General features: G+C 37.1%; 1 protein-coding gene across 4 annotated transcripts in view; it reads right to left on the reverse strand.

The window, feature by feature from the left end:
• Positions 1-25,194, reverse strand: part of LOC109093359 (zinc finger homeobox protein 3-like) — a 251,763-nt gene that overhangs the window by 212,189 nt on the left and 14,380 nt on the right. Inside the window, exon 1 of one of the 4 annotated variants that reach the window (XM_042761109.1) lies at positions 14,869-15,189. The exons of 1 other annotated variant lie outside the window; for it this stretch is intronic. The gene's annotated coding sequence lies outside the window, so the exon portion shown is untranslated. Of the gene's footprint in view, positions 1-5,632; positions 6,604-14,868; positions 15,190-25,194 lie in introns of those variants that run through there. 2 more of the 4 variants (XM_042761113.1, XM_042761106.1) reach the window with 2 other exon arrangements.

Below are 25,194 nucleotides of genomic sequence, written 5' to 3' on the forward strand. Positions count from 1 at the left end.
CAAGACAGCCCTCTCTCTTCCTCTCGGTGCTTCTCGAAAATGGACGAGGGAAAGACAAAGAAGGTAAACTAATAAGCCCCTCGGATATCGGTGACACAGAAAATAAACCGAGATGGCTGGAAAGCCTTTGCTTCACGTACAGTACGAGTGTACAACAGAAGCCCGGACACGAGAGCTTGATGAGGATTATCCACATGACTGCAGTAATCAGATGGAATGAGATGCGAGATGACCATCTGTAATTGCCCCAGACGGCACGATCACTCCTCAGACCCTCTGAGGGACTATACACATTTGACTTTACACATTAGAACAGCAGGGCATGGTGGAGAAACAACAAGGAAACACAACAAATGTCAGGAGAGGACGTGCAAATCAAGCAAACTTGTGTAATTTAATTAATTCCAGAAACATGCCAACTTTTTTATCTGCCTTGGGCATTCTGCATTGTCCTAACACAAAGCCAACAGAAGACAGAACATAAAAGTGCTCTTTTTTTCCACCTTTCTAACCCTTGCATTCCAGCCCAGGATTAAAGATATTTTTGTGCACTGGTGTAAATGAAATGCAATGGTCCACTTTTAGCACAATAGGGTTGAGAGGATTCTTGACTGTTGTGCCTGTGCTGATGCATGTAAACACGCACATCAAAAACACGCAACCAATCCACGGCTCCCGGATGCTCTGTCAACATGGACTGAGACGTCTAATAGGCAGAGACAAGATGTCAATCATCTCGTGCAGCCAATGGGCTTGCCTCCCGCACATGCAGCATGCAGGATTCGCACACTTCCTTGTGTGCAGCAACCATAGAGTACATATAACAGATACAGATAGATTTTGAAAAGGACACACAAATTATGCCTGCATTTTAAAATTCTTTAACCCATAATAGAATAATACTAGACATTAGTAACATGCTGATTTCATTTTGAAATACTGTCTGATATCGCAAAATCCTTTCAAAAGCAAGCAGCTCAGATAACCAGAACATCCACATGTCCTCAGGGCAGCACACAACAGACAAGAGAAATGAACACGTTTCATGTGCACAGTTCAGACACAACTATAAATACAAGCTTTAATTCAATTCTATTCATTTCTTTAAAAAACTAAAATAAATAAAATAAAAAAACACATTAAAACAAGTAATGATTTCCTCACAAAAATACCAACAAATGAAATTACATCGATTTTAATACAATATTTTAACTAACATTATACGATATTTTAACATTTATTTATTTATTTATTTAAAGAAGACATTTTAAATGCTACAAAAAATGTAATTAGCATGTTTAGGATTACATGAGGAATGATTATTATTTGATTATACATATATAAAATCACCATTTATGTCTACCAAAAATATATTATTTTGTTTATTAAAGTGCATTAGTGTTTATCATGTTACAAAACACAGCAAATTCATTTTGGAGGTAAATTCATAGAATCAAGAAGCATATTCGTTTAGACATAACTATACATAAACTGGTTATAACTGATGTTAATTAGTAATCATTACAAAATAAATATAATAATTTTAAACCATATAAATAAATAAATCAACCAATTTGAATTGTTGATGTTCAGCCAAAATTAAGCCACATTTGTTATTGCTCTATAAGAATATCTTTGTTGCCACGATGGTCATCATTACTTCACCACAGCCATAAGCTAAAATGGCACAGAGCGACAGTAACTAATATATACAATCTCAATGTGATGTTTACAGGGAACACATTTTACATTAGCAGGTCAAGCTTCCGTTCACAGTTCAATAGCGTATGAAGCTACAGCACATGCGTAGAGCATCTCCGGCCTTTCCCAGACGATAAGACGGGATAGAGGCTGGCCACACTGTTCTCCTCCATATGAATGACTGCCCGTGTTAAGCCCTAAAAGCTGTCATTAATCCTGGATTTAAGGTGCAGAGCCGAATTTTGGTCGTGTTATCAGAGCGGAGCCCAAAACCGCCATATTCACCAGCACAGCTACATCACAGCTACTGCTGTCTGTACCTAATCTAAACATTACAGTTCACCTCACATTTAAATGTAATCAAAAAATAAAGTCTTGAATAAAATTATATCAACATAGCTACAATGTTTAGGCTAACACTACAATGCTTAGTAATGTTTTCTAATACTAAGAAACATCGTTACTGATATTCTGTACGATTATGCAATATTGTGTAGTGTATTAAGCCAATTTGATGTTTAAATGCACATTCTGATCAAAAATACAGATACAGAATAAATAAAATGATGAATCACGTGATAAAATGTGTATTTTTAAAGGCCACAACTGTGTGTGTATATCTATTTATTTCCAATTATAATGTGTATTTAAATATGTTATGTTTATATATTTTGGGTCTTCTTTTATTATTACATTACATGATATTGTGGAATATATATATATACTGTATATACTATATATATATATATATATATATAAATCTATTATACAGTATATTGTATAGTGTATATAATTTTACAGTATTTGTAAGTGTGAAACCCTCATCTCTTACTTTCTCTCTCTATTTTCTGTCATAAGCAGGCCAAACTGAGGTCACAGCTATAGATACAGCCACCCAGACTTACAAATATATAGATATGGACCACCAAACATACGCACAGTCACTTAAATCACACAGTTATACACTTGGTTGGTGCACAAGCCAAGAAATGCATGTAAATGGCCACATTTATACATCTAATACAAATGCAAACATAAAGCTGGGCTCTAAAATAGGCAAACATTGAAAATGACACATACACACGTTCTTTGATGAAAATCAAAAGCTGAACAGTACAAACATGCACACAGCAATGATAAAATATATATAGATCCATTTGTGCAGGGCTTAGATATCTTAAATATGAAGTGCTTGCGGATTTGTGTATGAACGTGTGCATGTTCATTCTCATGAATCTGCCTGTAGAGTAGGAGACATGAAGTAAGAATTTATTATCTTAAAACGGCCAGATGAGGATGCACACACACACACACACACAAAACACACACTGGACTGGATGAAAATCAGAGCACATCATGCGACAAAAATATAAAAAATAAAAAAAATAAACACACACACACACACACGATGTGAAATACAAATCATGCTTTCCTCTCACTAGTAAAACTGAGCCAACGTTTCAGTGTGTGTGTGTGTGTGTGTGTGTGTGTGTGTGTGTGTGTGTGTGTGTGTGTGTGTGTGTGTATGAATGCACTTGTCCTCTGAGTATCTCTATACACAGTTTCCAGTCGAGAGGAAGGCAGATGCAGCACAGCACACCGTGTGGTTTGGAAGCAGAATTATTTCCTTTTTGCATCTCACATATGTAGCATACTGTATGTTTGCAATTGTACAGTACAGCTGGTGTTAACATCTAAACTAAATAAGACAAAATATAAAAATTCACTTGATACTACTTATGCATATTCCCTGATGCTTAAAACATTTTAATATAGACTAAATTTTACACATTTTGGACATCTGCTGTAGCATTTAGCATGAGCTGAATGTGAAGTTGCATCTCGTTGTGGTGTGTTTTTATGTTCAGAGGGTGTTTGTGAGCATTCAGTCCTCCAGCCAGACAGGGTGCTACTTATTTCTCCATCACAGCTCAAATGGGCTCCCTCGCTGGAATAAATCACTGTCGCCACGGAAATGCAGCAACAGCCATGATAGATGGCTGAAATGTGCGTGTTGATGTCTTTATTGTTGCCAACAATTTGGTAAAACTCGCCTTTTCCTGTTTCTCACAACATTGCGTGTGAGGCACAAGGAATCTGAATGTTGACACGAACCACAAGAAAAGGGGCCTATACTGCGACCACCTCTATGACATCAGCACGACACAACATTGCTAAAGTCAATTTGAACTTCTCCCTTTCAAAAGGTCCTGTGTATGTATGCACAAGTTACAATTATTAATGCAAATAATATGATAAACATACAAAATAAAGTTATGATAATCATCAAATATCCAAATCAAAATGTTCATAAATGGTAAGTGGAATTCATATTCAAGGGTGAAATGGTGCATTCAAGTCCCCCTTGTAATTTCGTATTTACGAGTTGGCAAGTTATAATTACAATGTCAGGTGTGTTCAAGTCACTTTGGTCTGATCAAGATGGCGACATGCCTTTTCTACATAAAATTCAATAGGACTTTTTAACTCTATGTCATGCAAATTTCAATAAAGGTATGAGACAAAAGTCTTTTGAATAATTATTTTCTTGCAAGAAAAGTTTAAATGTCATACAATCATTCCAAGTTGACAGCATGAGTGCGACCAAGAGGAAAACACCTTCACCCAAATATTTATACCCAAATCAAATCAGGATGCTTCTATCTCATCCAATCATAATGTATACTCAAGATATGTGTCCATTTAAGTTCTCCAGCTATGTACCCCTGGATGCATTTCTAAGTATTTAATAATTTTCTAAGAAGCAAGGTATAAAATAGTAGTTCTCGTCTCGCACTTGTCTTGCACACACACACATTAAATAAATTCCATTTCCTGTTATCTCTCAGCTTATCAAAAACAAACATACTGAAGCAAATAATACCAATAATAATAATATTTCAGATAAAATTAAAATTTCCTCCACACTCTACATCTAAAAAAATATGAATAATGAATGTGCATTGTTTTTTTTTATTAGCTTTATGTTTTTATTAATTTATGAAGGTGCTGTAAATTGAATCATTATGCATTCTACCGTACGATACTTTGGTATTTTGCACATGCAAGTTAAATTTGAGTATTATTGTACATGTGAATAATAGTAATTACATTTACAATTACAATTACATTTTAACAAATGTAAGATTAATACAGATGCTGAATCTGTTGTGTCCAACATGTTTTCTCACTGATAAGCCCCTTGGAAACAAAAATAAATAAATAAATCAGGTTTCACTTTGTTGTGATGTTCATGTGTGTTCAACTTGTAAATATTAGATTTTTCCTTACATGACTTGAGTGCATAAAAAGTGTTCCTCATTGATGGGAGGGTTCGCCCTCACGTGCATTTGGGTCATGAGTGCAGTGACCCCCGTGAGTAATATGTCAGCGTGGTGTACGTAAGTCTTGCGTATGGTACGGCTGTCCGTCACGCAGACACATCGCTATGACTCAAAAGATGACAAAGCGACTTAATATATTTTTTTTTGCTGAACCCCCCCTCCCACTCACCCCCCCAAATCTTTTTATCTGACCGTTGAGCCAGCCCACCCAGTGCCTAAATATAGACCCTGACACCCCCGTTACACAGCAATTGAGACACATAGACACCCCGTTTCCGATTCAATCAGATCTATAACGGTGCAAACGCGAGGCGATTTGGGCTTTCGCACACATAAAACCTTTGACATGGCACCTGTGAACTTGCAGACGCTAGTCAAGGCAGTTGGCCTGCTCCTGAATCCAGATCCCCCAAACAAGCCAACGCTTGCACCTGGCAGGATGAAACAAGCGTGCACTCCCAACAAACTCACTTACAATCAATACTTTCAGCCAACACCACGCAGCAGTCCCAGCTCCACCGCACACATACATACACAGGGAGAGAGAGTGGAACAGCACTCCAAAGAGCAGAAAGCTGTGTACTGACCTTTCTGTCTCTCTTTTTTTTGCCTCCTTCCTTTCTTTCTTGCCCTCCTTGACGTCCAATCCACACTTGTCTTCTGGCTGCTGGTGCTGGGGCTACAGTAGTAGAGGAACGGTAGTGTGTGAATGAGAGAGAGTGAGTGATCCTGCTCAACCTGACTAGAGCGGGCGCATTAGTGTGATTTCACACTCAGGCTGCAGCCCTGCCTACTGTCCTGATGGGGTTCCTGAATGTGCTGCTTATTTAGAGAGCCGGCGCGCTGTACCTGGGCTTGCAGGCAGGCTGCTTAAAGCAAGAGCCAACATCTAGAGTGCATAATACCCCCACTCTCTCCCTCTCTCTGTGTCTCTCTCTCTCTTTTTCTCCCTCCCGCACATACACATACACAAACACTGGTACGCTCTCCTAGTCGCTGTCTGGCTGGAGAGGTAGACGCCGGCTCGGGCGTTCACACAACCGTAGTGCGCTGAGATCTCTGTACCTTTGGTGAAGCTGGTAGCCGGTGCGAGAATAAACAAAGTGGAGCTTTCTTTTCTTTCTAAGTGTTTAGAAGATGATTTGACAAAGGTTGATTCACTTTTGGATTCAGTCCCTTGGCCACTTGTCTCGGTGGGACGCGTGGAGGGGGCGGACGGGTGCGTTAATTGTGACTCAGGCTGAATGTGTATTAGTCAAATTTATTATTTATTGCCGAGCCGCATTCAGTTTCACCCCCTCTCCGCACACACAGATAGATGGAAAATGGGGGTGGAGTATCAGAGCTGGAGTTGAAGGGGGGTGCAGGGTCAAAGGTGCGAGGATTTTATTGTGGGTAGGGGGTTTGAGATATAGCCAGTGGTCATGATTTGGTGAGCGAGGCCTAGAGGGAGGTGAAAAGAATATATAAGATATTAATTTAATTTATTTATTTATTCAGCCAGTCCGCATGCCTTATCAGGCTGGTGTCTCTTAATGACATCACTGGCAGCTTCTCCAAGCTGTCCAAAATCACCCTGCCTCTCATTTTTCTTCAAAATGACTTCAATTCATTGTGTGTGTGTGTGTGTGTGTGTGTGTGTGTGTGTGTATGCGAGAGTGTGTTACTGCCTATATCTAAAATTGAGAATAATGTTGTCCAATGGGTCCACACTTTCATGCAAGACTGCCTGAGATCCAAAAGCTGGAGGTATAAAACAAATAATGTATATATAATATATATATATATATATATATATAAATATATATATATATATATATATATATATATATGTATAGTTATAGTTATAGTTATAGTTATTTTTATATTTATATTTTTATATTTTTTTATTTTTTTTTTTGTAGTTATAGTTATTTTTTTAGTTAAGCAGTTATCTATCATGTTTTTGGAGGCACACCAAACATACCGCATTTTCAAGAATATAAGTCCCTTTTTTATCATCTGAAACGTGGTGTGATTTTATATAATGCAATTAACGTCAAACACACAAAACACATTTGGATTCATGCCAAACGAGAGAGGTATAGTGTATTTTCCATACACTGGTAGTTTCAGTTTTGCTTTACATATATATATATATATATATATATATATATATATATATATATATATATATATATATACACACACACATATATACACATATATATATACACACACACACATATATATATATATATATATATATATATATATATATATATATATATATATATATATATATATATATTACGCTTGCTGTTTATAACGAATGTTGTTTGTAATGATTGCCACTATATTATGTTTCATACTTGTATTTTACATTTCTGTTGTAAATACAATTAGATTTAAAGCAATTCTTGTGGTTTGAGTGGAACTAAACTACATTTTTTACCATATTTTACATTATTTCTAAATGTAATAGAAATTGTGCCTTAAACACTGATGCAAATTATTTATTTTTCTATCAACAATTCAATTTTATCTTGGTACGACTTATTTTACGGGAAAGTTTGGTACACATTTTCAAAGTCTTCCTAATCAAACAAATCTGAATCAACTCATTAGCTCATTAGTAGAGACTTCAAGACCTGAAATGGATAGGTCGGATAAGGGAGACAAGTTGTGACCCAACATAGTATCAAAATTTATCATAGAAAAATCAACAAAAAATGTACATTTTTTAATCTATATACAACATATCGTTGTCAAGGACAAGTTTGCATTAGGTAAAGTTGCATTTTTATGAACTAGTCAGGAACCAGTTTAAGCTATTCTTACCAAGTTAGGCCACAGGTCTCTGTAGACTTCAGGCCAAAAACAGCAGTCGGAGAAAACACAAAACAACACACTGAACCAATGATTCACATTTCAATCAAGCTTGGACATAAACACAAGCCCCATACTTCAAAACCCAGACATTAGACGTCATACCAACCACTGGCACACCTCACATAACAAGGAAAATTGAAGTTAAAACATAGTTTATATATAGAAACCCACTTCGGTTCCTGCCTTTCCACAAACTATTGGAACGGCTCATTCTGGTGAAGTTCAGAAAGCCATTGTGTGTGTGTAAGAAGAGGCTGCGGAGGAAATAGTCACGGCCATTTCAGCACAACCATTAAGGCTTAGAACAGGTACTACTACAACTCAATCATTCTAATACCCTCATAATCATACAAATTTGTATACATCAGTTTTACAGAGACGATTTAAGTGAGTGAGTGAGTGAGTGAGTGGAAGAAAGAAAGAAAGAAAGAAAGAAAGAAAGAAAGAAAGAAAGAAAGACTTTTTCCAAGAATGACAAGGAAAGAGGGGAAAAAAGACAGTGTGGGGAGGATGTGATGGAGGATATTCGTGAATCCCTCAGTAGTCCTGTCATCTTCAACATTTTACAAGCCCACAGAGATATGGACGGGCTAAAATTAACACAAAGAATAATTAATATTAATAAGGGTGACTTTTAAATGGGTTAAGTACAAATGGCCGAGCTGACAAGGTGGGGGGGGGGGGGCCTGTTAACACTCATTCTCAATTAGCTTTCTCTGAGTCGAGCTCGTCTAGCACACTATAAATGACTAACCAACCCTCTCTCCACACAATTACCTGCTCCAAACCTCAACCAGTCCAAAATCACACTCACACAGACCCGGCAAAACACTTAACATGACACAACTCCAGTCGGGATCCTCTCTGCTCTTTCTGTCTTTGCTTCTGTTCTTTCCTGCTGTTTTTGAACTTTCAATTCTCCTGAATAGCATTATGATTATATATTATTAATATTTCTAAATTATTACTCATTTTCTCCCAAAAAATGGAGTGCTTTAATTCACATTTGAAGTACTCATCAAGGCGGTGTAGCGAAATGAATGTGGACGGATACATTATATTTGCAAAAATGCAAAGAGCACATAAAATATATATGGAAATAATAAAATATTAAGTATTCATTTCAAAAAGATAATTTGCTCTGGCCAAAATTGCCTTTTCATTAATCCCACCTTAGTTTTTTTTCACCTCTTTTTAACTAAGGACCTAAAATCTTTTACAGAGTTATTAAAGATATACTCTTTTCTATTAAAAAATATTCTATTGCCTTTACAAAACTGTAAGAAGCTGAATATGGGTTCTGTTTGAATATAGGGCTAAATATGTTTGATTTAGTAATTATGAGCAATTACAGCAGTAAACTGACAGAATCAGTCTGGGATCATGCCATTTATCTAAACAGCGCTTCCCATGACCAACCTCATCCTCTGCCCATGCTCAGTAGTGGCGTCCATTCATAACATTACAGCCATTTTAAACGGCAGACTGGTGGCCGGTGACTTATGTGATGGTGTCAGTTCAAGGCATAGACGATATGTGAAGGGAAACTCATGACATGACTGTGTGTGTGTGTGTGTGTGTGTGTGTGTGTGTGTGTGTGTGTGTGTGTTTTTTTGTGTGGAACTCATGACATGACTGTGTGTGTGTGTAGGTTGTGATACAGAATGACACAATAGTCCAGCCAATAAGGACACACATACACCTCTCTGGTGACCCCATTAGGACAATGAGGTTATGGGTCACAGAGTGAAGTGTTTTGTGACATAGATACAGAGACAGAAAGACAGATGAGACAGAAATCACAGGCTGAGAGTCCTACACATAACTGAGAAGCCCAAGCTCCCTGAGCTATGAAAGACCAACCGCTGTGCAACTTTGAACCGGTTAATAAAACAAACTTAATAAAACAAATGAATAAAATGAACAGTCCAAAAGAACCGATTTGTGGAGTCAAGTCATCGGTCTGTCACAGCGACCCCAATGGCTTTCTGAAGAGCTTTCCATTGTGTGGTGTGATGAACTTGAGGTTTAAGCTTTCAAGCCCAGGGGTGTGTCTGTCTAATCCTGAGCTCCTGCAGCCCCTCGTTCCCCCGCCCCGCACATACACACGCTCCAGCTGACGCCTGCCTCGATGACCAGCACTTCACCGCACCACTGAATAAAACACCCCGTAATGATACAGGCCACAAAATGGCTCCTCCACGAGCACATATAGCTGGTGCTGGATGAGCGAGAAAGAAGAGAGAGAGAGAGAGAGAGAGAGAGAGAGAGAGAGAGAGAGAGAGAGAGAGAGAGAGAGGCAGAGGGGGGCAGAGTGAAGAGCAAAAGACTGAAAACAGCAAAAAGGTCACATCTCTGCTTTCAGTACTTCCTCTTTTCAACCATTTCCTTTCTTCCATCAGTTTTTTCCTGTGCATTTCACTTTCACACCTTCATCTGCAGTCATTTTATTCTTCCCTCTCTCCACTCCGCACGAAAACACTTATAATTGAGGAGACAAAGGAAGGGAATGTAGGAAAGAGACAGATGGCTGTGTCTGAGGGATGAGAGAATCACAGGAGTGAAATCCAGCCTTTCCTCTTCATTGAGCATAAGGTGAAAATATGAATTGCGTTCGGTTTTCTTCTACATTTGAGATGGCAACACACCGAACACAGAATCTCTGTTGAATCTCAGTGCTATGTTTTTTTTTTTTCTCTCTCTCTCTCCTGGAAGACATCGAATCAGTGTCCACTCCTTCCCATCAATCCAGTCTCACTTATGTCATTTTCTTACATTGTTTCAGGCCCTATTATGCACAGAATGCTCCAAATGTATCTCAACTGCTTTATTTTTATTTTCATAGCAAACATCAGCTTACAGAATATAAACGTACCGGACTGGCTCTCAGTCGGACTAAATCTGTAAATCATTCCATCTAGAAGATAAATGGTGTGTTTCGACTTCATTGGGTCTGGTTTCGGACGAACGTGCAGTGCGGGACCTCCAGCGTCCCAATCAGGGAGGACATGGTGAATAGGGTTTTGTTTGGTTAAAAACACATAAATGAAGCTGGGTGCACTGACCTCTACTCTCTCTTACATGCACATTCATACTGCAGCTGTCTAAAGGCTACAATTTAAACAAACAAGCTACAAAAATATTCTCAGTGTATTAATTATGCCTTGTAATGCATTACATGATTACATGAATAATTGTAACTGCATTATAATACTTAATTTTTACACCTTTAGAAAGTATAATGCATTCAAACACATAATATCCAATCAGCTAATTTCATAAAGCAATTTAATCTTGTTTACAATTATTTATGAAAACATAATGCATTATGCAGAAAGGCTTCAAGTAATGTGTTACAACATATGCATGCAACAACAGGATGCATGACAGATTCAGAGTCATCAACCCTAAGAGGGATGCTAGGTGCTATTATCCATGTGATAAGTGTTGTGCACAATTTAGATCATTTAAGTCATTAGCTGCTGTTTTCCACAGCAATTCACACACTTCAGCCTTTTCTGTCTGGGTCACGGGTTCAAGAGTTCATTATGCCACGCATGATCACCTGCACACCACATACACATACACACACAATCTGCATCACATAAATTTCATTTCTAAGCCACACACAGTCACATATAACACTGCAAGTATCTTGTTTTTAAACTAACATGAGACAAACAGATTTTAAGTTTATCGAAATGACAAGCAATTAAAGCCAGCTTAACCTTGGGCCACCAGGCTTAGAGTGATTTGAGTGGTGTGCTCAAACATTCTCGAGAAGTGTAAGTGACACAAATATGTGTCATTCTTCTCACAGATCAGAATTAAAATATCAGCATCATATTACACTAAACAGCCCCCTGAGCTCTCTCTCTCAAACCACAGAAAAAGGATAATAAACTCAAGCATTCATACAGCTAATCAATTATACATGGATTGGGCTAAATTTTCTTTGCGGGTGTAAAGTACAAATTGTTAAGTTTTTTTTACAGTAGAAGTTGAAAGTTTGGACACATCTACTAATTCTTTATTACTATCTTACATATTTTAGAACAATAATATAATCTGAACTATGAAATAACACAAACAGAATTACAGGAAATATATAGTGCAATAAAAAAAAAGAATAATAATTTGATTTTAGCTTTTTCAAAACCCCATTAGGTAAAAAATATTTGTGGGCCTAGAAGACAAAATCGATCGGTTTAATACATCTGTCCTGATATCATAATTAATTATAATAATCTCATTAAAAAGTCACTATAAAAATAAATAAATAAATACACATTAATTAAAACTCTAAATAACATAAATAAATAAGAATATTGGAGCATATTTTATTCAATGTCTTACTTGGCATTTCTTTGTAATTATTTATGAAATTAACTAGCGATTTCTGAGTGACCTGTTATTTTTTCTCTCTGTCAGAGTTCTACAGTCATTTAATTATTTCAGTCATTTGTTATATTAAACAAATTTTTGGAATGCCAAGTCATGTGGTACAACCAAATGCAGAAAAATAAAGCAAAATAAAATTAATAAAGCAAAACTAAAAATCTATCATAGATACTGTGTATACTGTGTCACACCCCAAAACATCTTTCAAAACTATATCAAACCTAAAATGAATGCAAAATATGTTTGAAACAAACTTCAGTATACACTAAGTGTGCTTTGTCTTTACTACCCAGTGAAAAACAATATTCAAATTTTGGTTATATAAAACATTTCATACAACTGTCTACAAGAATGAACACAAATCTGTAGTTCAATTTGCCTTTAAGATCATTAGGAACATAAATTCTGTCAAGTGTGTCCAAATTTTGTCTACTACTTTATGTTGAGCTTGCACTGAAATGTTAAATGCTGCCCACACACTAATTATGTATCCCAAAGAAACTGAACAATGAGAAAGACAGACAGAGAGAGAGAATAAAAACTCAATATTGCAGCCCAAAAAAGTGTGGAACTTCACTAGTGGGATTCTTCTTCACACTGTTCTCTGTAATAATCTGTCATTTGCGTGGAGGCACGTTTGGACTTGAGAGGCTGCTGACATATGCTGAAGAGTGTGAGTGTGTGAGAGAGGAGAGGTGGTCGTGCCAGCCGGAGGACCACTGACCTGAGGGGTCAGCCTGTGTTACTGCTCAATCCCAGAGGTCCGTGTCACAGCCTGATAATGACCTCTGTCTATAGCTGATGGAGGTGGACAGGTATCGGCAGGCCCACTGACCACCATGAGGTACCAACAAGTGCCAAGTCTGTTAATAACAGGTGACCCATTGGCCTTCTGACACAACTGTGAGAGTAAATATGCTGGAACTCGCTCGAATGAGAGCGTGGAAATAGGTGTGACAAGGACAAAAAAAAAAGGCTTTCTGAAATCCATGTGGTCACACATGCAATAGTAGCCACAGCGCGCACACTTCCACCGAGCCTTTGTGTCTGGTTCTTAGTAACTTAACGGACACTTCCTATAATGCGAACCAATGGCCCTCCTCTAAGATTACATGCAACTTAATCCACCCTCACACACTAATTTGTTTTTCTTCTTGTGCTTTTTTTCCTCTAGCTGAGTGTAACTGAGCCCTTGAATATATACAAATTTAATAGAGCAAATAGAATCATTATCAAATTCAAATCAATACAAATCTAGCCCCAGCGCCCTTAAAAGGCAGCAATGTTGAAATACAACACTCTCTACACCCCCCTCTTGCCTCGTACATCTGACGATCATGTCAGACATGGACAAGCAGACAGGCACATTACAGCAAATCAAGCTGGCAAAAAAAAAAAAAAAAAAAGCCTTTATTAATGTACAGGAGTAGTATTCTGATCAGTGGCAAAATCCCAAAGCCACAGCGAGGATACCGCACTATATATAGGGTGCAGCCCATTACCTTACAGCAAATACACATCATTAGTGTAAAAAAACAATATGCTGTTTTTATTATTATTTTGGAAATAAATAATAATTTTATTCTGGAGAAGGAGGTCCTGATTTAGATGAGGTTTGGTTAGTCGAAAGTGCGTTCAGTAAAACTCCTTTCATGTTTTTTTTTCTACAGTCGCCTAATTCTTGTTGATTTACTGAAAAACATTCTTGGTAAACAATTGTTGACATCTGGAAATATAGACAGACTAGTCGCAGCCTGCAATTTTGTGTACAGTGTGTCATAAGGGTGATTGATGCGTTCAGACACAAAAGACAGCATATTGCTGGAGCACTTTTTGATGTTAACAATCTTTTTATGTGACAAAATGACAACATTTATACACTGGTGAATTACAAGAGGGGAAGCCATTTGCATTATCCTTTGAGTAAATTTTGGGGAGAATTTTTTTTTTTTTTTTTTTATGATGCATCGTTGTTTTTATGCAATTTCATTTCTGATGATTTTGTTTAATGCAATAATGTTGTATTTATGCATATATGTACATATAAAAAATACTTATGTGTATTTATCAAGGGTACCGACGATTCTGACCACGTGTGTAAATGTCCCAAAAATTTACGGTTTTCCTTTCATTTTTATCCAAAATTTAGTAACATTACAGAATCCTATATGCAATTATAATTTAACTCAGGGACAATTTCAAGAATTCTTACATCTGTCAAACAGTCTGTCTACAGCAGACAATATGTCTCTATAACTTATTTATTTTTATATAATTTTACAAATGTGGGTAGCTTGTTCACTGTAAAACTAAATAAAATTGGATAAATTGACAGAAAAATTGGTCTTCACATTGCAAAGATATTATTGCAGCATGTAAATATTTACGTTTAGCATTTAGGGGACATTTTAATTCAAATTTATATTAAATATTACATGTTAAATTAGCAGTTTCCTCAAGTGAAGTTTAATAATAAAGATGATTGATAACTGAAATCCATTTTCCCCCAAGTGGATATTAACAAAACTGAAGCACAAAATAACTTTTTTACCTCATAAATGCCTTTCTCCCTTCCCGCGCTATATGCAAATATAGGCTACCTTCTGAGGTAATGCAGATGCCAGCTAGATACATTTTGCTACACTTTGTCTCATGCAAAATAAAAACAAGAGGTCTAAAGATGCTTTGAGTGCGGTAAGAAAGCACATGCTGTTATATACTGCGTTTTGTTTGTCACCCGCGTGAGGACCAGTGTTGCCAAGTCTGCGCTTTTCCCGCGGAATTGGCCTGCTTTAACACCGTTTCAGCGAGTTGTTTTCATGAGCGCGGGTTTAAGCGACTCCAATAACGTAATATTTAGCGCCTAAAATGCGAATTTTACCAGATGAACCCCACCAAAAACGTGTATTTTACCCCACCAGAGATTTTACCATCCAGAGATTTTTACCAGGGGATTCCCCTTCAAAACGTAACTGCGCTAGTTTTGGGCTAAGTTTGAGTAGCAATGGGGCGGGTTTTGTTGTGAAAACCTGGCAACCCTGGCGAGGACTGCGGGAATCCAAACTTCCGTATGCGGACGGAATTCCATTTGGGCGGAGTAAAATTTGTTTAAGTGTGTTGAACAAACGCAATGTATTTATGCTTTATGTAGTAGGCCTATATGCATCGCAAAGCACGTGCTAAAGTGCTGTAGGTCTCCAATGCCTAGATAAGAGCATGTCTTTTTAAAATTTGATCTAATCAGTAATGCATGAAGTGAATAATCCAAAATAAATTCAGGCAAATAGAAAACAACAACAATCACTCTCTTTATCACTTAATTTAGCCCAAAAGTAATTTAGAAACACTTTAATGTTTCGGTTATAGGTCTGTATATTAAATTGTTATATTGCATGCATTATTTTTAATGAAAATATAGGATTTGCATTCTTTTTTTTATTTATAAATGACCACACTGTTCATGCTACATTTCAGAATGTCATTAACATTAGTGAATTCATGATATTATTCTTAAATCATTTGTCATCTATAACAAAATACTGACAGCAAATTATTAGCAAAATAAAGATGTAATGATGAAAAAATAATAAAGGCAATTTCACAGGAGAAAGACTTCATATGGAGAACAACAAAAAAAAAAAAAAACTATTCTATTAAACTATTAAACTATATTCTGAACTGTGAACCCATATAGACTTCACATGGAGAAAAAAGAAAAAAAAAAACTATTCTATTAAACTAGTAAACTACATTCTGAACTGTGAACCCATATAGAAAACTTTCAAAGTCCAGGTCTTTATAATTCCCTCTCTGCTCTGGATTTCCAGTGAGTCTGGACAGAACATGTGTGCAGTAGCCTTGACCTTCTCTGTGACAATGCTTGGCTGAAAGCTGGGGGTCAGAGGTCAAGTCTAGCCGGGGCAAGGGACTGCACTCCCCAATACAAATGCATAGAAGCATCTGCTGTGCACACTTACCATTTCTCTGGCTCACACACACAAACAGATGTCTCTTTTAAATCTGTGCACTCTTCCCAAAGTCAAGTGCCCGGTTTGAAACATATCTAAAATAATATTATCAATATCACAGATAAAATATCGATTAAATCATTTTGAGAAACAGAAAGACATAGACTCACAAAAAAAAAAAAAAAAAAAAAATGTGAATACAAGCTTGCATTAATAAAACTAAAGAATACAGATTGTTTCAAAGCTTACGCTTGAGTAAAACAGAGAAAACAAATATTTGAGGGATCTTACAAATAATATTTGAGCACATTATAAATTGCATTAGGCTTAATAAAAAAACATGAGCTTGTGTGCTGTGAGCTCAGAGATGAGACGCTGTGACTGGAAACGGAATCACAGTAATAGTGAGAATGGCCACAGAAGAGCCTAAAATTCACTCTCTCTCTTATTCTTCCTCTTTCTCACTCGCTCAAGACTGAAAGAAGCTTTAGAAGCATTAGAAAGAATGGTTTTCTAGGGTTAAGTTGCAATAAATTCCAAAAATAAATACACATCCACCACATGTGTCAATAGGAAGTTATTTTGCATGTAAGTTTAATTCTACAGCCCATCACTGTGTAAAAAAAAAAAAAAAAATGTATGTTTGCAAAATTGTGTTTATCAAAGTTTTTTTTTTTTTTTATGTCAAGAAATTACACATCTTGCAGCTGTATTCACTGTATTCTTCTTGGGTCTTCCCTTGTACATCTAGGAGTTTGTATCCTTTAGATTTTAAATGGATTTTTATTTATTTATCTATTTACTTACTTGTTTGTGATCATTTAAGTTTCTTAAAAAATTCAATGCAAGATATGAGGTCAACTTTTTGCATTTTGCTCAGAAATTGCTAGAAAATTTAGCAGTGAAATGGCAAGTAATACATTGAATTTTTTTTTTTTTTTAAGCAGAAATATTCAAATAGTATTCTTTTCTAAAACATACTTCAACTTTGAAAAATATATATATTTTTTAGACGTTTCTAGTTTTAGTGTTGATCACAGTGGTAGGTATTTCAAGACTTTATATTATCTTTATTAGACACAATTGCACTTTGCTTTGATCTTCATTCGGTGTCTGTATTATTATTTTTGTATGTTAAACTGTACATTTTATAAAAATATGTGTAATTACATTTCTATCCTGTGGGTCTCTTTCAGGGTCAGAGGATTCACTTCAACTCTCTTCCATCTTTGATGCTGATGTTTTTTTTTGTTTGTTTTTTTTTTTTAACTTTAGCTCTCCAATTTAACATCACAGTTGAAGGGAACCTATATGTAAGTTCAACATCAAGTCAATAGCAAAATAAGTTCTGCATCCTTTCTTTCTTTCTTTCTCCTTACTTTTCCTCTCTCCTATCTCCATCCCCACATGCATTTAACATTTCCCTCTGCCTAATGTGCTAGTGATGTGGGTCCGACGAGGGCCCGCTGGGGGCAGGACTGCATAGGTGTGTGTGCCCATAAATGTCATCAATCTCCCAGCATGCTCCATCCCTGTCATCTGAAAGACATTTAAGCCTGCTCCACGTACCATTAAAGAAGTCCCCTCCACTGCCCAGCCACATTTCACACTGGAAATAATACTTTCCCTGAGTGATGGGCTGACTGTTTAGGAGGAAGCAAAGAAGAGAGTGAATATGCAGAGTCTTTTTTTTTCTTTCTCTTTCTCTTCTGTATTGCATTCACTTAGGCCATGTAAAACAAGAAAACGTCTTTTTGATAGCACACATTTATTTTCAGATCTCAAGCGCCAACCCAAACCTGTAATTGTACGCTTCATTTGTATTGAGAGATATTTATGTTGAGTTTCAAGGGTGACTTGCAATAATCTACAAAAGACATCTAGCAAAATCAGAGAATAATCACTATTAACCACACACACACACAAACACACACACACACACACACACACACACACACACACACACACACACACACACACACACCTCAGTTTCCTCATTCCTTTTACTAAAACCTCTCCGAACAGAAGATGTTTTTCACAGGGCGCAGCCGAAATCCCGAGAGTGCGATCCAGTCTTGCACAGTGGCTTCACTTTAGAGCATCTAATAGACAAGAGTCATTCTCATTCCCCTTCAATTCACACCTAAAAGACTGAGCTGCCCTTCCAAGCCTTAATTATATACTCCCCAATCACTGTTTAAATGTAACCTTCTCTTCTGTTCCTCCCGGCCAGAGAGAGGGGTACAAATGAAGAACATTGCTCCTGAGGTAAATTCATATATCACCCAGCAGCCAAACCAAAGCTTGAGGGGAGAGGGGAGTGGGGGGGGGGGGGGGGCAATGCAATGGATTTATTATGTATATGGGAAGCAGGCATATGGTTTAAAGAGCAGGCTGCTTGGTCAGCACCGTGCAAACTAGAAATGCAGGCAGATAGAGAACACACAGGATTATGGATCTCTCCTTGCATGTAACTGAGCAAGGTCTATTGAGTAAAATTGAATTATTTTACTTTCTCCCCAACCAAAACCATCCCTGCTTTATGGTATTCCCTCTCCTCTCGAGAATGCGGTGCCCTTTCTTGACACAATCATGGAGATATGAAATGAATGCTGACGTGCATTGATTGATCGTTTTGATTTTTTTTGAAAATTTATTTTTTTGTTGCAGTCATGAGAACTGTGAGCAGTGACTGAAGTGATATTCAGAATTGCTATTCACAAACACACTAATGATTTCATTTCAAATCCGCAGTGTCTGGTGGACGTTTGAAATGTGGAGGCCTCTCTGGGTTATTTTAGACCAGTGGAATTTAATGTTTCATATTTACATGGTTTTCAGGTCATAAGCTTATAGAAAACCATTTACTTTACATATATATTCAACATGAAAACAGTATAATGTCTTACTTTACACCATTAACAAGCAAACAATACTAAAATATTTACTTTATACTATCAACAAGCAAACCGATACTAAAATATTTACACAATCGAAAAGAAAACAGTACTAAAATATTTACTTTATCAACAAGCAAACAGTACTGTAAAATGTACAATACTATATTTACTTTATATCAGCAACAAACAAACAATAGCAAAATATTCAACAAGAAAGCAATGTTATAATACTTACTTTATCAATAAGCAAACAGTAGTAAATTTACTTGACATCAATAAGTGAATAATACAATATTTACTTTAAACTATCAACAAGAGAGAAATGATATAATATTTTGATCAACAAGCAAACAATACTAAAATATTTACTCTACACTATCAACATGAAAACAATACTATATTTACTTTATACTATCAACAAGCAAACCGATACTATAATATTTACACTATAAACTGAAAACAATACTAAAATATTTACTTTATCAACAAGCAAACAGTACTGTAAAATGTACACTATCAACAAGAAAACAATACCATATTTACTTTACATAATCAACAAGCAAACAATAATAAAATATTTACTTTATGCTATCAACAAGCAAACAGGTACTAAAATATTTACACAATAGAAAAGAAAGCAGTACTAAAATATTTACTTTATCAACAAGCAAACAATACTAAAATATGTACTCTCTACTATCAACAAGAAAACAATACTATATGTATTTTACATCATTAATAGATAGTTTCTAATATCAACAATCAAACAATACTACAATATTTGCAATTTCATTTGCTATTTCTAGAATCAATCTATCTATCTATCTATCTATCTATCTATCTATCTATCTATCTATCTGTCTATCTATCTATCTATCTGGGGCAGCACTCAGACCGGGAAGATATTTTAGTATAGGACGACACCAGCATCAAATTATACGTCTCCATTGCATGCTCACGTCACGTGACTGGAGTGCAGGCTCCGTAGCCCCAGCAGACCAGTGGGTGGGAGATGACTGGCGGCCATTTTGTGTGAGTACCTGCCTCATTTGTTTACCTGCAGATATTGTGTGTAGTCCCCTGTCTAATAATTCATCTGGGGGTCTGGCGGTGTTATTGAGGCAGTAAATTTGGGATATAGAGGTACGGGAGGCATGATGAACAGATGTAACGGGGTGGTCGGCGGCGAGCGAATGAATCAGGGGTTATCACAAGCGTGTAGAAGCTGTGAAAACAGCCCACCCCACACCCAACGCCTCTGTCCAATTCCAACTTCATGTGTCTTACGGCCCTTCCTATCTCCCCTAAGCTGATACTGCTTTTCAGAGCTCCTACCAGGGCCCATCTCCTCTTGTCCTCTCTTCTCCCCGCGAGGCCAGACGTGCGAGCCGCATATGGTGTGCTGAAATTGGTGTCTGTGAGAGCATGCCTCTGCCTGTCCAGACTTCATCAGAGGGATTAAAGTAAGAGGGGGAGAAATCAAAATATAATGACGATAGCCAGGCTAGGGTACCGCCTCTCCTCTCTCTCAATGGCCTGCTGCAGTGTGTGCTGGGGATATGCTGCTGGCAGAACCAAGCAGGGCTCAACAATAAGGACTACCCGATGGCCTGAAGTTAGCATGAAAGACGTTTGGGACAGTTTACGGAATTGTTACAGCTCCAGTTTCACAACATTTAACCTTTTAAGTGATTTTAAAACATTCAAGTGCAATGAGATACGAAAGATAACTCAATCCATAACTCTCACACTTTCTGAGGGATGATTTTCTTTGCACTCACATCCGAAGTACAGGCTCAGACAGCTAGCAAATACAGAATTTAGATTTTTTTTTATTTTTTTTGCGCTTAAATGGTCAAATGCACACAAAATTATGTCAAAAGGCCCATCTGAGTGAGTATTCACATAAACACAGTCAATTAAGTGAATGCAAGCAGTTGTGAAAAAATCAGATGTGTATCCATGCATGAGGTTTTAGGGTGTGTTTACACAACCCTTTTTTTAACTAAAACCAGAAAACTTTTCGCAAATGAAAACGGGTCTTAAAGTGCTTAATTTTGAAAACGATAGCACTATCATCACCATGAAAATTACAAAAACGCAACTTTGTGGAAACCGTGATGTCATGCGTATTACTTATTTGCATGTTTCTTTACATCGCCAACAGCTAGCCTGACATGCATAATAGAGCATTTTAAGTTGTTTTTACAAATACATGTTAACGGGAATTGCTTTGACACGTTGTCGTCAGTACAGTACAAGAGAAACTTTTCCATTTTTTGCACATCATAGTCGTGTTAGTCTCAGCTTCAAACATCATGTCTACGAACCGTTGGCTAAACGTCTGATGCATATGGGACACAAAAGTGGAAACACTTCAGGAATGTCGAAAGTCATCATCGGATTGGTTGAATTCTAGAGGATTTCCAGGAGATGTGTGTTCTTTAACGTTCCACCTGGAAACAAAGATGCCATGGCGCCAACCCCCCTCAAGAAAGAAGAAAGCATTAGTGTTTACAACTGTGACGACGAGCGCTGTGGGCAGCGCTGGGGGCAGCTGTGGCCTAATGGTTAGAGAATTGGACTTGTAAACCGAAGGTCGCAGGTTCGACTCTTGGTGCTGGCAGGAGTTGTAGGTGGGAGGGAGTGAATGAACAGCGCTCTCTTCCACCCTCAATACCCATGGCTGAAGTGCCCTTGAGCAAGGCACTGAACCCCCAGGTTGCTCCCCGGGCGCTGGATATGTAGCTGCCCACTGCTCCGGGTGTGTGTTCACGGTGTGTTCACTTCTCACTGCTGTGTGTGTGCACTTGGATGGGTTAAATGCAGAGCACCAATTTCGAGTATGGGTTACCATACTTGACAAATGTCACGACTTTCACTTTCACTTTCACTTATCAGGATCAACGCTGGATTCTCAAAAGTATGTGAATATTTAAAGTTCGCGGCATAGAATCTTTAAAATACATCTGAGTTTTACTGTCTGTTATTGTGGCGAAATTACCACGCCCCGAATCAGGATGCTGAATGAAACAAACTGTGATTGGTTGTTTGACACGTCGGTCAAACGGCCTCATGGGCGGGCCTTGGCCAATGAAAGCTGCCATGGATTCTACAGCCTATGCGAGACTATAGTCGTGTAAACGAGTGACAGCCTTAATGTGACAATACCTGCTGCTGTCTAGATTTTAATGTTAATCAAACAAGAAAAAAAGAGAGAGAAAATCACTCACTTTTGAATGAATAACTTTTGTAGGTTTACTAAGGCTTAATCTATATTTATTTATACAGCGAAGACAATGCAGTGTTATTTTATATTTGATTATTAGTATTTCTCAACACAATACTACAGTTAAAGCTACCTAAAAACTTTATTTCATTTGTATCTTTGTTCTGTTGTATATATGTGTGCTATAGCTTGTAATTTGTTTTTTTTTTGCACTTTTTTTTTATTTGACTGTTAACTTGCATTTAATAATGATTTAATTTTATATTAGTTTAGTTAGTAGAAACTGGAACTGATAATTGTAAAATTCCACTTTTAACTAAAATGACAACAACCATATAAGAATACAAGGATACAGTCAAAAACAATGGAAATTTTAACTATTATTTATACTGAAAATAAAAATAAAATAGCAATAAAATAGCAATAAAATAGCAATAAAATAAAAAAATAAAAATAAATAATCCTTAGCGTTGAGCTCAACTGTATTTACTCCAAACAAACACAAATTCAGTTCAAAGGAGTGCTCTTAGAAGTGCTCTGCATATTCACTCTGGCCAGTAATTTACTAGATAAGGGGTTCTCAATTAAGACAAATCTCTTGCGTGTATGACTTACTCGACTTGTTTGACCTCAGATGTTTTATTTAATAGACAAGCAACAAGCACTGACGTGGAGTCTGGTGAGTTGGGTTGTTGCAGTGTCGGAGGCTGAATTGGCAAGTCGGACACAAACCCTTGATGAGGCTAATACATAATCTTGTGTGCTTTCATCTTAGCCCCTTGTGAGGCTGATCAAGGGACAAAATGATTATTGGGGCCCAAGCACTGTTATTATGAGACACACAGTTATTGCAGTCATCATTGTAATTGGCTTCAAAATGTACAAGGTACACAACACAACTCAGAGCACAAAACATCCTCTCCTTTTATCTTCCAAGATTCTGCACATGAATGCATGGTTTATATAAAATGGAATTAGCAACAAATGAATGCAATGTGAATCAGCAATGCACGCTGATGTTAGGTACAAGATAAATACATTTCATTTCATGACTAATGTAAATATACAAGAATGACTTCTAATTTGCAAACTGCATTGGTTATATTGCATTCGCTTACGGTATGCAGTGTTATTGTGTACATAAGTAACAATGTAAATCAGAATGTTGCAACTGAACTTTATTAAATCATATAGTTGGATGTATTGATGTCATCGATGACATTAAAAGATATGACAGGCTATGCAATGCGATAAAACAAAAACTGTGTTAAGCTTTAAATAAGCTGTAGGTAAAGTGACATCTGTTTATCAAAAAAGGGCATAAACAGACTAATTTGTCTCTGTACATTGCACACAAATGTGCCAAAGCAGCCATGCAGTTCCAGCCAAATAAACAGCAATAAATCGAGTTTTATTCTGGGATTTGCCAAACACCAGCCTTGCTCCTACATTTGAGACAACAAAAATGCAATCTTGACATCTTGCCCCAGCAGCAGATAATATTTGCTGTTCTGAGACCCATTTTCTTTTGTTGCAGGTTTCTCTAAGCCCAAGACACTTGAAATTTAAACCCAGTTCAAGAAATATTATTTGCCACAGGGCGAGGTAAATCTCTTGGCAAGCCCTTTCAAAGGGTTGGCCTGGATTTGTTTACTATTTATCTTATTTAAAAGCGAGGTTCAGTTTTACTTTTCAAAGGCGCGTTGGCTGCTGTGATCTCCCAGGTCAACAGAATGATGAATGCCCTTTTTCTCCATTTGAAGAGAAAAAGAGAAATAATAAGAGGATCATTACAGAGAGAAGCCAGCCGCACCCACCTCCGGCCCTCCCCATGAACAACTTCAGCCTCAAAAAAAAACATGCACGATAACGTCTGCAACTTCCCACTTGCTTGACTGCTATGCACCAGTCTCACAATCAAAGCAATGGTCACTGGAACACAGTTTACAGTGTGATCACTGCATATAAATATATGTGTGTTGAATAAATGTATTTCTGAGCCATTTTAACTTCTTTTTCTTTTTTACAATTTCTGCTATATATATATATATATATATATATATTATATATATATATATATATATATATATATATATATTTTGCTGAAACATAATACTTTTTTTAATTATTATTTTGTTTTGTTGCAAAAACACATATTTAGACCTTTCTGCATGTCTTTCACTCAAGTACTTTAAAGTATCACTAACTATTTTGTAATGTTGCTTAACTGGCTATAATTTATCCATGCAGGAATGATCCAGAACTGAGAACCCATAAGATAAGAAATCAGTGTCAACCTAAACCACTGCAAATGCTGAAAACATTGCTAGATATACAACTGTCTTAAAAATGTAAAAGGAAAGAAAAAATAATATTTCGAGGAGCAGCTGGCAGAGGCATCCAGCACATACGGACACACACACACAAACACACACACACACACAGGTGTGGCGGTGTGTTTCAGGTTAAAAGAGGAAGTGTGAAGCCCAGAGCTGAGTGACCCTCTCACTGGCTGTGTTTATAGACGGGGTCAGTGGGCACCGGAGCCATTCTAAATGGCCAGGTTCCTGGAGCAACACCCGGGAGGAGGACAGGCCAGGCTCTTGAGGAAATAGTAGAGATGCTCCATTAAGAGAAGCCTGCAGCTAGACAGCGCCCTGAGGGGAGAGCCATACTGACCCACTGGTGAAGGTTGGGATCACAAACCTCCACACACACACACAAAAAAGCGAAGACTCCTGCAAAAGCACAGCTGACCACTGTTAGTCAATGAAACCATA

The sequence above is a fragment of the Cyprinus carpio genome, chromosome A7, assembly GCF_018340385.1.
Source record: "Cyprinus carpio isolate SPL01 chromosome A7, ASM1834038v1, whole genome shotgun sequence".
In the NCBI taxonomy this organism is placed as follows: Eukaryota; Metazoa; Chordata; class Actinopteri; order Cypriniformes; family Cyprinidae; genus Cyprinus; species Cyprinus carpio.